We start from the raw sequence: 13,861 nt of genomic DNA, 5'->3' as shown, positions 1-13,861 counted from the left end.
GGGGCACTGTGGCACAGCCCATGCTCAGCGAAGTTGCTCACAGACTGCTAATGCCTGATGGGCGTCCCGGTCCCTCTGGTGGTCAGGAAGAATCAGAGAACCAAGGGTCATTGTTGCACAGCCCATGACCAGCGAAGATGCTCACATGTCGGATACGACCGGCACGATGCCCCGGGCTCCTGATGGTCCTGAAGAACCAGAGAGCCACGGGGCATTTTTGTAAAGCCCATGCCCAGCGAAGTTGCTCACAGTCCTTCTAATGGCAGCTGGACGTCCCGGTCCCCTGGTAGTCCTCAAGAACCAGAGAGCCACGATGCATTTTGGCACAGCCCATGCCTAGCGAAGCTGCTCACAGACTGGCTAGTGGCTGTCGGACGTCCCGGTCCCCTGGCGGTCGTGAAGAACCAGAGAGCCACGGAGCATTGTGGCACAGCCCATGCCCAGCGAAGGTGCTCACATGTCGTATACGATGGGCAGGATGTCCCGGTCTCTTGGTGGTGGTGAAGAACCAGAGAGCCACGCAGCATTGTGGCACAGCCCATGACCAGCGAAGGTGTTCACAGACTGGCTAATGGCTGCTGGACGTCCAGGCCCCCTGGTGGTCCTGAAGGACCAGCGAGCCACGGGACATTGTGGCACAGCCCATGCCCAGCGAAGCTGCTCACAGACTGGCTAATGCCTGCTGGACGTCCCGGTCCCTCTGGTGGTCAGGAAGAAGCAGAGAACCAAGGGTCATTGTTGCACAGCCCATGCCCAGCGAAGGTGCTGACGTGTCGAATACGGTGGGCAGGATGTCCCGGACTCTTGGTGGTGGTGGTGGTGGTGGTGATGATGATGATGATGATGATGATGATGATGATGATGATGATGATGATGATGATGAAGAAGAAGAAGAAGAAGAAGAACCAGAGAGCCACGGAGCATTTTTGTAAAGCCCATGCCTAGCGAAAGTGCCCACAGACTGGCTAATGGCTGCTGGACGTCCAGGCCCCCTGGTGGTCCTGACGAACCAGCGAGCCACGGGACACTGTGGCACAGTCCGTGCCCAGCGAAGCTGCTCACAGACTGGCTAATGCCTGCCGGACGTCCCGGTACCTCTGGTGGTAAGGAAGAAGCAGCGAACCAAGGGTCATTGTTGCACAGCCCATGCCCAGCGAAGGTGCTCACGTGTCGGATACGGTGGGCAGGATGTCCCGGTCTCTTGGTGGTGGTGGTGGTGGTGGTGGTGGTGGTGGTGGTTGTGAAGAACCAGAGAGCCACGGAGCATTTTTGTAAAGCCCATGCCCAGCGAAAGTGCCCACAAACTGGCTAATGGCTGCTGGATGTCAAGGCCCCCTGGTGGTTATGAAGAACCAGAGAGCCATGTGCCATTATGGCACAGCCCATGCCCAGCGAAGCTGTTCACCCACAATGGCTAATGGCTGCTGGACGTCCCGGTCCCCTGGTGGTTCTGAAGAACCAGAGTACCAAGGGGCACTGTGGCACAGCCCATGCTCAGCGAAGTTGCTCACAGTCCTGCTAATGGCTGCTAGACGTCCCGGTCCCCTGGTGGTCAGGAAGAACCAGAGAACCAAGGGTCATTGTTGCACAGCCCATGCCCAGCGAAGATGCTCACATGTCGTATACGGCCGGTACGATGCCCCGATCTCCTGGTGGAACCAAGGGACATTGTGTCACAGCCCATGCCCAGCGAAGGTGCTCACAGACTGGCTAATGGCTGCTGGACGTCCAGGCCCCCTGGTGGTCCTGAAGAACCAGCGAGCCACGGGACATTGTGGCACAGCTCATGAACAGCGAAGTTGCTCACATGTCGGCTACGGCCGGCACGATGCTCCGGGCTCCTGATGGTCCTGAAGAACCAGAGAGCCACTGGGCATTTTTGTAAAGCCCATGCCCAGCGAAGGTGCTCACAGACTGGCTAATGGCCGATGGATGTCCCAGTCCCCTGGTGGTCGAGAAGAACCAGAGAGCCACGGAGCATTGTGGCACAGCCCATGCCCAACGAAGTTGCTCACAGTCCTGCTAATGGCTGCTAGACGTCCCGGTCCCCTGGTGGTCCTGAAGAACCAGCGAGCCACGGGACATTGTGGCACAGTCCATGCCCAGAGAAGCTGCTCACAGACTGTCTAGTGGCTGTCGGACGTCCCGGTCCCCTGGCGGTCGGGAAGAACCAGAGAGCCACAGGGCATTGTGGCACAGCCCATGCCCAGCGAAGGTGCTCACATGTCGAATACGATGGGCAGGATGTCCCGGTCTCTTGGTGGTGGTGAAGAACCAGAAAACCAAAGGACATTGTGGCACGGCCCAGTCCCAACGAAGCTGCTCACAGACCTTCTAATGGCCGCTGGACGTCCCGGTCCCCTGGGGGTCGAGCCAGGGACCATATTAGATGACGACATGTCAGGGCTTGCAGCACCGAAGGTGTTTGGGCCGATCATATATTTACTTATTGCTGTTCCATATTGTAGTAATCATATGAATGTGGTGCAGTGACAGACATTGATTCTGTAATCAATAACTAGAACCCTCTCATTAATTCAGCTCATTTTAAGAGATTAAGCCCCTGGTGGGCCTCAGATAACTAGTGTTGTGCTGCAGGCGCTGCATAGACTATATTAAAAAATTGAAGTAGAAATCAATTACAATCTAAGGAACGCAATATCATGTTAAGTAGAGCTACAGAGACAGATGTCAGGAGATGTTGAGCATATGCTTTGGCTCATCTTTTTCTGCTGAAGATGTGTACTTGTTTATTTGAGCTAATATCCTGTGGTTCTTTTTAATTTTATGGCAGTATAAGAATTTGAGTGAATAAATAGGAGTTGGTATCATTTTTTAGATGCACACTTCAGAAAGTCCTCTTAAGAAATACATAATATGGTATTATTGCAATATTTACAGGTATAGGACAACTAATAAGTATTCTGTAAATTACACTAAAGGAACAATTTCTTTGACTCCAATATGCCATATGTTTGGTGATACAGTACAATGCTGTGTGGTTAACATCTCAGCAGGGATTACTTATGGACTAATATTGAATCCAGCAGAGAAAATGCAGTGCAACAGAGGCTTGTGAGCTATTTGTTTATCCCATTATGAAGCTCCATACATCTCCTGCACCCTGGAGTTCCTCACACAGAGAAATCCTAAATTCAAACTGTTATTCACACATGCAAGTCCCCGGCTGCCATACAGCACAGCTCAGTGAACTGTGCTCGTGCAGTAACAGTGGTGCTATTGAAGCTCCATTCCCTACACCGCGGGCCTCTTTGGATGCGACTAGGATAAATGAGATCAGTCATGCTGATGGAGCCACTGCAGCCCCAGAGAGATACAGAAACCTGTGTCATGGCACAGGAATCCACATGGGAGGCATTTCAGAAACAGGAGAATGGAATAAAGCTCCTGCAGCACATTCACACACCACAAATTCCCCAAACTCTGCCAAGATGTGCAGATATCTTGCAGTGTTGTAGCCTCCTTACTGTGTGGAAAACATTGGAATAAACAAATTAGAGTGTCATACAGTAATATGTCTCTGTGTATAATGGGATTAATTCAACAAATTGTGATAGTGTGTTGCTTTTAAATATATCCTCAAGATTCTTGTGTGTGAGCTCTAGCTTTTAAAAATATCCCTGTTGTCTGAATCTCTGGAGTTGAATAAACAGTGAGTTCAAGGATAATATCACTTTTGCTGTGTTTATAAAAAGAGAACACTAACACAGTAAACAAAAGGAATGGTTCACACCTTAGGGGGGAGAGCATTCAGTTTACTGTTAACTTGTGTTGAAGATGTTGAGATTGGTCTTTAAAAATTACTTCATTTATTGTACATGGCATCATAATGTTCACATAGCACTAGGAAGATCTTTCCTGGCCTGCACTCTCTCTGCCCTTGCAGAAATAGAGCAGCAGTGACACCATCGGTAAAAGGGATAAAGAATTCCACAACTTGTGTTTCTATTGATCAGCGGCCGTGGGGAGGACAGTGAAGATGCGTCATGCATTCTGGTGTAGCTCAACCCCACTCTATCACCAGTGGCATTTCAAATCCAGTTAATTCTCAGGTGCCTTGTCATCAACTCAATCTCAACTGGATTTGCATTTTTCATCCTTTATAACTAGAACAAATTCAGGCCCTGGCAGACTTACCAAAAGCCTACCCGAATGAATAAGGCCCTGTTTATGTTTTTATTTTTAATGAAGGTGAATGTGATTTGTTTTGTGTCACAACTATGTTAATGGAAAGTCTGAAAACTCAGAGTAGGCGAAGTTGACCTATGACTTGTTTATGTGTAGTGTGCGACCGCTGTCTCTGGGACGACGAGAGGTTCAGAATAATTTAGTGGTGGAATAAAAAGTAATAAGTTAGATAATTAACATGTCAGCGCAAACAACCACATGAAGATGTGTCAACAAAGAACAGCTGGAGGAGGAAGAATCGCATGAAACAAGTGCAGCAGAGGACTGTACAACAAACAGGATTAAAACGCGTCTGCGCTCGTCAATGATCGTCTGATCGCTTCACTGTCACTGGAGAAGAAGCTGGCACATTCACTGGATTACGATGAAATCATTATCAACTCTAAGCTTGTGATGTAAGTTGGCAGCGTCTCCCCCGCAGACTGTCCATGGTAAGAAGAAATGAAATATGATGCAGTCACTGAAGGTGTTTGTCACTATGTGTTAATGAAAATACTGAGCGCACAGATTTTTGGCCTTACAATTAGAGCAGTTAAAATGATCCTTCCCACTTGGATGTTTTTTTTTTAGTTTTCATTTGGCTTAGTTGTAAAAATGTGTTCATAGAGCCTAATATGTCAAGGCTGTGTTCATGATTTGGATTCTGTTATTGCTTTATTTGTGGGTAGTGAAGTATCTTTTTGTTGGACCCTCCCTGTTGGTAAAAGCCAACATTTCTTTTGTAATAGTGTGTTTTCAGTGGATAAACTGAGATAACCCTGGTGACTCAGGTTGAATTCTCAGGCTTTAGAAGGGCTCCTCCAAACCCACAGACACATTCCACATCTGTTTTCACAGGATAAGGAGTACTCCCTATGAGGAGTAAACTGAGCCTCCTGTGCGGTTGCTGTAAAATGTAAATATGAGCATAATGTGCCTTCAAGCAGCTGGACTCTTTCATGTTACAGAAAAAATGGGGCCAGTAGAGGGCAACCTCAACACACAGAAGTAGTTGAACTAGTCCTCAGGACTGTCTTATGGTCTTTATCACATGTTGGTTATCATGTGTCAGTTTAGCTTGAGTTTTTTTTTCTTTCCACCTTTATTGACATGTTTTACATTTTAACTGCCCAAAGTAGTTTCTGCTGTGTTGGTTAAACAATCTAAAACGCCACAGGAAACAAAACTCAGGGTGGACTCGAGGTCAGTTTTTTTTTCACTTTAGAAGGAGAAACGTGTGGTCATGGACCAATTCTTAAAAATGCAAGTTAAATATACAATAGGTTATTAATGTGTCACTTTTCAGTTTGTCTGTGGTATTATTGGTAGAATCATGGTGTCCATGTTGCTTTTCTGTGAGATCTTGAATATGTCAGGTGGGTTTTAAGTCTCCTCTTCTCCCGGCGTTCTACTGTGCAAATGTGTGTGGGGTTTTTTCACTAAAATGACTGGTTATAGAAATACATTTTACCTGTGTATACACAAGCTACAGTATGTGCTATGTTTGAAAGAGTGTTTGTAGCTGCTGCTGCCAGCGATTTCCACCGCTACGCTGAGGCAGAGTGCAGATCAGCATTTATTCCTCACTAATAAGCACAGAATTCAGACTTTCCTGAAAAGCGGATTTTAAGTTGAAAGTTGTTTTGCACATTAACTCTGAGTGGCATCGTTAACAAGGCTCTGGCTTGTTTACAGTGGTTCAAAAATCAAGCAGTCTCTCACCTCAGCAAGAGACACTCGCAAACACATATAATTGTACACACACACAGCACCCACAAACATACCCACATCTTTAAATGTAGACACACGTGCACTGTCATATGAATAACATACACACATTCGTGCGCACACAGATGCTTCTGCGTGGATGCCTCTCTCCCTCCATTGCTCCTGCCTCTCAATTTCACATTCAAATCAATATTTCAAAAGCTTTATCATCAAATAGTTTCAGGCAAAGTGCTTCTCACCAAGGATCTTTAATGTTGAGGAGAGGTAAATAGGATTTGGAGCTCAGAAACTCAAGCTTCCATGCAGTCAGTATACCATGAAGAAGAAAAACCTCTCTTTGTCTGACAGAAAACCATGTAAGTCTGGAGTAAAAGCTGTTTTTTAGATGACAGAACAAGTATCTTTGACTTTATATTCTTCCTTGGTTACACATGTAAGCAGGAGTCTCTATGCCACATGGAAATAGTACAGTAATTACATGTCTTCTCTTGAGAATTGTCCATGTATCAAACAAACTAATTTGAATGACAGATCCAAATCATGCAATTGTAATTAACCATTATGTATCCCCATGCATAATGAGGCATTTAGCTATTCACTAAATACCCAATAAACAAATAGTGTGGGTGTGGAAGAGGATATGATTGTCATACCACAAGCAATCTGCCCAGTAAACGCAGTCGGCCCACTAATCTGCCTCCATATGTGGCAGAGGAATCTCTCCCACCCACCGCAAACTGAACCTTGACCTTTGGCTAAGGAGGAGTTTTAGAGACAAAACAAGGGGCTTTCTGGTGATGTCAGTCTGAGTGGCAGCTGCAGGTCAAGGGGGGAGTGATGGGGCTGTCCCACGCTTGGCCACACAGAAGTGACTGCCTGGGCGCCACCTCCATTTCAAGCCTGGGAAAGTGACAGGAAACGTACGTGTTATGGCAGGCTTTGTCAAAGAGCTGAAAAAATTAAAAGGAGTCTGGACAAGAGACTGGAGGCAGATAAAATATTTAATGCTTAAGTATTCTTCAGTTTTATACCAAATTTGTTTTAGTTCCATTAGAAATCAAATGAATTTCAGTTTATTGTATTACAGCAGAGGCAGAAATGATTATTGTGTACAGAAGCTGTGCTGTTGCAAAGCTTAATGCAGTCACACAAAATATGACATGGATCTATGTCCACTTGTCAACAACCTGTCTACAGTGGACCAGCCATTTTACTCTCCTCCCCATCCTTCCTCCCTCTGTTCCTCCTCTCACCACCACCATCGACTGTCCCTCTCCTCTCACTGTCCTCTACACCACCAGATTCATGCGTTTTCAGACCCCATCCTGATTTTCACTTCACCCCAGCACCCCCTCTTTCTCCTCCACCCTCCATCTCTCTTCTCCTTTCTAGCAGAAGAACAGATGGGGTTGAACTCTGAGGGGGTTGGAGGGAGTGATGGTTGGGTTTGAACAGTCTCATACTTAACTAGGGGGAAGGGTGTCTCACTTTGTGTTGCATGCCACTCGCTCTGTCCGGGTTTCACTTTCAGCCTAAATTCGAGCAGGCATTTTGTAGACATTATTTCATGCAGACTGTACGACTGCCCAACTCTCATTACATAGTCAAATAATACATTCAGCTCTCTTAAAAATGTGATGATTTGTATTGTTTCCAGATTTGGATAAATCTATCTTTTCCTGAAAACTAATACCTCTAACATTTTTTTTTTACTTGCCTGTGTGGTAAAACCTTTTTCCATTTGCTCATACAGAGCAAACCCTCAGGATAGTCACACTTATTTGGGGTGATCAGTTGTAAATATCGCAAACATTTGTAGCAATCATCAATCATGTTGAAAGGAATGTGCTGGTCCAGTCACTCCACACAATTATCCCTGCTGTTTTCCGGCAGTAACATGCACAGTTTTCCAGTTTACTACTAATAACTAGTCATGCTAAGTTTATATTAACCACAGTCCTTCCAATAACCATCCAGTAGAAGTTGTTATTGTAACGGTGATGACAGTTATAAATCTGCTAACCTTAATGAAGTTGTAATTTAAACCCAAACCAAAATGTTTTAACCTTAATGTGCTTTTTTACATGAGATTAGAAAATTCTTATATTCGTTGTGTCTTTTTAGTTTAAAAAAAGTGTTGGAAAGTGACTAAGGAAAGTCACAATAGGAAAATCTCAAGCATAAATATTAGGCCTACAATCAATAACGACTGAATTCTATTTAGCTACTTCAGCTTCTGTCACACGTGACATGGCTGTCACACTGGAATAGAAGCAAGACACCAATAATGTTGTCAGTGGCACTTATACTTGTCTTATTGTGACGAGTCAAAATGTCAGCTGTGGAAAAGGCATTTTTGCAAATTGCCTGATTATTCTGACTGCTTGGGTTCCTTAATGTCACCCAGTAGTGCTAGATCCCAGCAGTAAGAGCAGTGTTATCATAAGCAGTTAAAAGGCCAGCTCCACAGAAGTAACAACTTATATGCCTTACAGTCATGTGGAATGTGCTGGTATGTTGTCCTCACTTGGTTTTATAAGGGCTTCACTCTCTGAACTGCCAACAGGAGCTCCCCCCTTGCTTGCCACCCTTAACAAGGCCCCTAGCCCACACAGAGAATAGGCTATCCTTTCACACTCATAAATGGTGACCACCCTCACCCTGAGATTCTATTCTCGCGAAGCCTTACAAATTTTTAACACATTTGCTGTGCAGTAAAAATATCATGTAACATTTGATGTGATACATGAGTAAATCGTGGTGCAAAGTGAACTATCATTTCCTTCAATTTGTCAGTGAGTCTATAGTGAAATCATAATCTTAAAACCTATTCCTTACTTCTTTCACGTACAGTATGTTTTTCTTAAACCTACATATCGCACTGTCTTGTGCTCATGAAAGATGCATTTCTAGTCATCTCTCCACTCAACACACACAGCAGGATAGTTGTTTTGCACTACCACAGCTGAAACCTATTTGAAAATAAACCTCAGAGTTGTTCTCCAAACAGCTGCCATTATTCATGAATGTCAGCTGAGGAATGTATTTCATATGTCAGTGTCAAAGAGATTATATTATGTTACAACCTCTGGCTGGTGTTAATGTTTTTTTTTGTTGTTTTTTTTTAATGTACCAAATAGTGTATCAGTAAAATAAATATTTCATGCTTTTCACCTTGAAGGATGTAGTATATATTCTAACCTATGCTCCAGGAAGTGTTGTGTGTCAACCATAAGAGAATTATGTCTTTAGAAGGGAAGCTCTCTCCTCCTTAATGCATTTTGGAGTGCTCAATAGGCAGGAATCTTGCTGGGAGCTGGAGTTTGGGCTTTGGCTCGCTCCCATGTAGGTCACACCTTATTATGGCAAATTTAAAACTTCTTGCCATGACTCTCTGTTTAGAAAATGAGAAGAAGGTCCCCTGTGTGCATGTGTGTCACGGATTTAAATGGTACCGTTTCACCTCCTTTCTGGAGTGTTTTGTTTGATCTAAATGAGAATTCAGAGAAAGTGGAACAGCTTGTGAAGAAGCACTGAGAAATCGAGACTGACGTTGCCACCTCATAGCACAGAAATTTTGTAGAGTAGTTGTGCCAGTCGCTTTGTTTGGAGATTAATGTTGCGTCAGTCACATTCTTTGTATGAGGGACACTAGCCAAACTGCATGGTGAAATCTAGCTACATCAAAAACACTCATTCTGATGCAGAGGAAAATAGCAGAGCAGCATTTGGAGAGAATCATAAATTTATCTGACATGCATGGGCTCCTGCTGTTATGAGCTATTGATATCCTGCCAGTCAAAGCTTGCCATTTGTGGCATCATCAGCCTCTGTGTTTTAACTTTGTATGTACATCTTTGTATGTAGGTGGAACATTACAGGGTTGAGCGGCTGTACATACACGACACTCTTTCTCCCTCTTTTTTTCTTTTCTGCAGGCTTTGCTCAGGGGCATGACACATTTCTGAGGGGCCTTGGATTCCCTGGCCTGATAATTCCTTCAATTATTCAATGGTTGGCTGGCAGATGAAGTGAGGCCATGAATAAAGCAAATCTGTGGGCATACGAGCTCTGACAATACAAACATGCTATTAACGCTCATTTCCTCTGCTTGTCCTTGAAGATACACCACAGTATCCTGAAAATGGGATTGTGCGGTTGTGATAGATTTGCCTCTCAGACTCACTACCTGCACATTCAAGCTTAACAAAGTTGGAAGGGGGTTAGAAAGCCGCACTGAATCCTCAGCCAAACTGTTGTAGGAGTGAGCTTATAGCTGCCTGTCAGGTCAGCTCTGGGGGCCTTTCTTTTACTTTCTGTGCTTGTCCTTGTGTAATCAGGTGAGTGTTTGTTTTAGTGCTTTTTCATGCTGATTTGATAGGACTAACATGCATCAGATTATAGGTCTTTTCTTGTGGAGAGGCTTCACTCCAGTCACAGAATGCGGCTTAGAATCAAAGGCAGATCTTCACACACACACCATCCTCCTCTAACTTAGTGCAGTCAAGTGTAGCACAAAGGCAAAAGAAGGGGTTCTGTGCTCCGCCCTAATGAAGTTGTAGGTCTTGTTCCTTGCCGCGCTCTGTTGGAGAAACAAAGCTAATCATAGTGAGAGCAGCCACAGACTGGTACAACAGAGGGACCAGGTGTTTGTTCTTTTTTTCCTTCTTCTTCTTTTCCTTTTTTTTGCTGAGCACCTGCCTTTAACCATCTGCACCTGCTGTCTGTAATAAGACAAGGGTGCAGCACTCACAGCACTCCCTGGAAATGTGATGGAATAGTATGGTTGATTGTGATGATGCCTAAAAGACATACAGTGCACATGCATCTCTTATCTCCCCCTGAGTCTGTGTAAATCCTGCAAGAGAGGAGGGAGAAGGCCTGTTTCAACACTGACCCTCTTTGTTGTCCTGACAGGAAACTGAACAAGAAAATGTGTCACAACAGAGGCATAGATACGGCCTCTTACGTGCATGGTAAGATTAAACCACCACTGTGTGCAGACAAAACTGTCCAACCGCTTTAGATTGGTGTTCCTTGTATTTAGGAAACCCCATCCCTTTTTTCTGTTGTGGGGTCCCATTGTTGTTTGATTTTAATCTCCTCAGCAACAGACTCCTGATGTATTTGGTTCACAGGAAGGTCAAGGACGAACCAAGTGCCCGCCCCTGGCCCTTCCTGCAACAGAGCTTCAGAGGACAAAAAAAAACTGTGGATAACTTTCCACACTTACGTCCTAAGGGGAGAAAGTAAAATCTGATATTTAGTTTTACTTTTTTAGGTGGTTTCGTGCATCACTGTTGTACTAAAATGTCTCTGCATTGAAGCACTAATCTAAAACAGTGTTAAATATTTTCTTTGGTAATGCAGTCAGACTTCTACTGGATGAATTTTGTTTTGGACGTAAGGTTGGCCTTTGAAATCCAAATACTTCACCTATGAATAAAAATCCAAATGTACTAGAAATGAATAATACAGAGTCTTCTTTTGAATACAGGATACAATTGAAGATGAAACTATGTGCCACTGTGCACTTCAGTCTCACACTCTGTTGCCGTCTCTTTGATGTGGGAGGTAGAAAAAGCTGTGCACCTGTGGGGAACATAACAGGGTGATAGTGAGTGGGCGGGGGTGTGGGGGGCCACAGGGCTGTGAGCGACCGCCAACTTACTTGAGTGTCTATCCACCTTACTCTGCTTCTGCCGCTGCCAGCATTGCTGTGCCAGACTCTGCTCTTCCAGATAAACAAACGCTAGACAAATTTCTCTTTGTTAAACCTGTGTCGACTGCTGCATAATAATGAAGGCTGGTGCTGCCAGAGCATGTGTCCAGCCAGTAATGATCCTCCTGTCTGCGAGGACAATGAGAAAAGAATGTATTCATACAGATGGACCTCTCTGCTGCTCTGTACATTCTTCCTTCCTGGAATGTCTTGGCTTTGGCGTTAATGCGCTTTTATAAACACAGTAGTCCAGTCACTCCACACAATTATCCTTGAATGTATTCATAACAGATCTGGGACGCAGCCTAGGGCATCATTGTTACCATTCTTTTCATTTTGGCCATGACCTATCATTCGGCTGAGTGTGATACAGCATTGAGGCTTTCAGCTTGTTTGCTTATACTTACAGAAAGATTGTTAAAATTAAAGTGTGGTTGAATAAGGATAGGTCCTGATTGTGCTTGACTGTATCAAATCTATGTGATCTTGTGACATATAGGCTAGTCAGGGCTTTCTCCAACATGGCCTACTTCTTATAGAAAAAACAATATAGCGTTTAATCCCGCTTCTTTAAAATCCTCATGTTAGTAAAAAAACATGTCTCTCCTATTCTCAGTGGACTGGACGTAATTATGCATGAAGATGTCTGAGGAGGGGGGGCAGAAGAAAGGCTGGCAAGAGGTGGACTTTGTGTAGCTTCAGTGCGAGGCTGAGAGCAGTCAAAGACTACTTTGATACCTGGCAGCTGGATCTCCCCAGTCAAGATTAAAATTGCTTTCAAAATATCGTGCATTGTTACGACTGAAAAATTGGCCAGTTCACAAGGTTACTGATGATGTGACTGGTGATAATGAGTAGAGGATGACAAGGTAAACTGCTGCAGTGAGACATGGATTCAAAATGTGACATGTAGGCCTATTTACCATACGGGGCTGAAAATTCTCATTTTCTGGAGGGCAACCTGTTCCCGAGGTCATATCCAATTAAACAAACGACAAATGTCGGATTCTTTTCCTTGCTGCTAAAATGCAAAGAGGCAATCCCCAGCTTGGTGTCAAAATGCAAAGATTGTCTGAGAGGATTTGATCTTTAGAAATTCAGATTTCCCCCTCCCCCCTCCACTAACATATGTAATATCCTCTTTGTCAAATGTACATGTAATGGGACTGCGAAGAGATCTAACCCTGAGAAAAGACAAATCTTATGCTGGTATATAACACATAGGCATTTGATAAATATTCCTGATGAAAAAATGTGACCTAAACTAACATATTTGTCCACTGACTGCAAGGCTTTCTATTTTTGTCATCAACCTAACAGCCACAGGCAGCCATTTTCAAATTATGGAAAACATACAGTTAGTTATCTGCAATGTAAAAATGTCAAGAAAGGAAGAGTACCTCAAAGTAGTACTACTCACCCTCAGTAAAATGTAACCTACTTGTTCACTTTACATCTTTGTAATTATATATTGGCATTTTTATTACTGCATAGTGTGTACAGTTAATATTTTTGAATATAAAGTAAGTAAACAACACATGAACTCTCAAATGAGCTGACCAGGCATATATTTCCTTGTGTCCAATGACGGATTCCATTTTTTTTTTTTTTTTTTTTTTACTGTTGTATACAGCAGACCTGCTGCTGCTGCCGCTCCTTCAAATGACAGACGCTCTGATTTAGTTTTTATTGCTGAATCTTACTCCGGTAATGAAGTTGGGACTGTTGTGTTTCTCTCATTACCTTTTCATTAAAGATATGACTAGAAAATGGGGTTGCCATGGCGATGGCTCCATGAAGTCTCCAAGCTGTATGTGGAGCTGCATTGTTTACTCTTTTGCCAAGATTGCTATCTTCAATAGGAAACCAAGATTTCTTTCTTTCCTCCATTTTCATCTTTGTTCCTTTCTTTTATGGATCAAACAATGACCTGATGTAAATAGAACATTCTTCAGTTGTCCTGTTTGTTAATGCTGAGAGGGTTCATTAGCTTGCTCATCACTCCCAAAATGATGGAGACACCACTCTGTGGTGTGAGTGAGAAAAAAGTGATTCACAGCGTCTAAGCAATAATTTACACAGAAGAGATTAAATAAAATGGTATGGAGCCATTCTGTTGAAATGAGAGTTGGGTTTAATGTCTGGAAAGCAAGTGTTGGTTTTCTTCAACATTTACCTTGAGAAGGGAAGTCTTTCATTGGCTATGATGAATATGAGTTTAAA

Source organism: Mastacembelus armatus, chromosome 19 (assembly GCF_900324485.2).
Source record: "Mastacembelus armatus chromosome 19, fMasArm1.2, whole genome shotgun sequence".
In the NCBI taxonomy this organism is placed as follows: domain Eukaryota; kingdom Metazoa; phylum Chordata; class Actinopteri; order Synbranchiformes; family Mastacembelidae; genus Mastacembelus; species Mastacembelus armatus.
Note: the sequence above shows the minus strand (reverse complement) of the source record.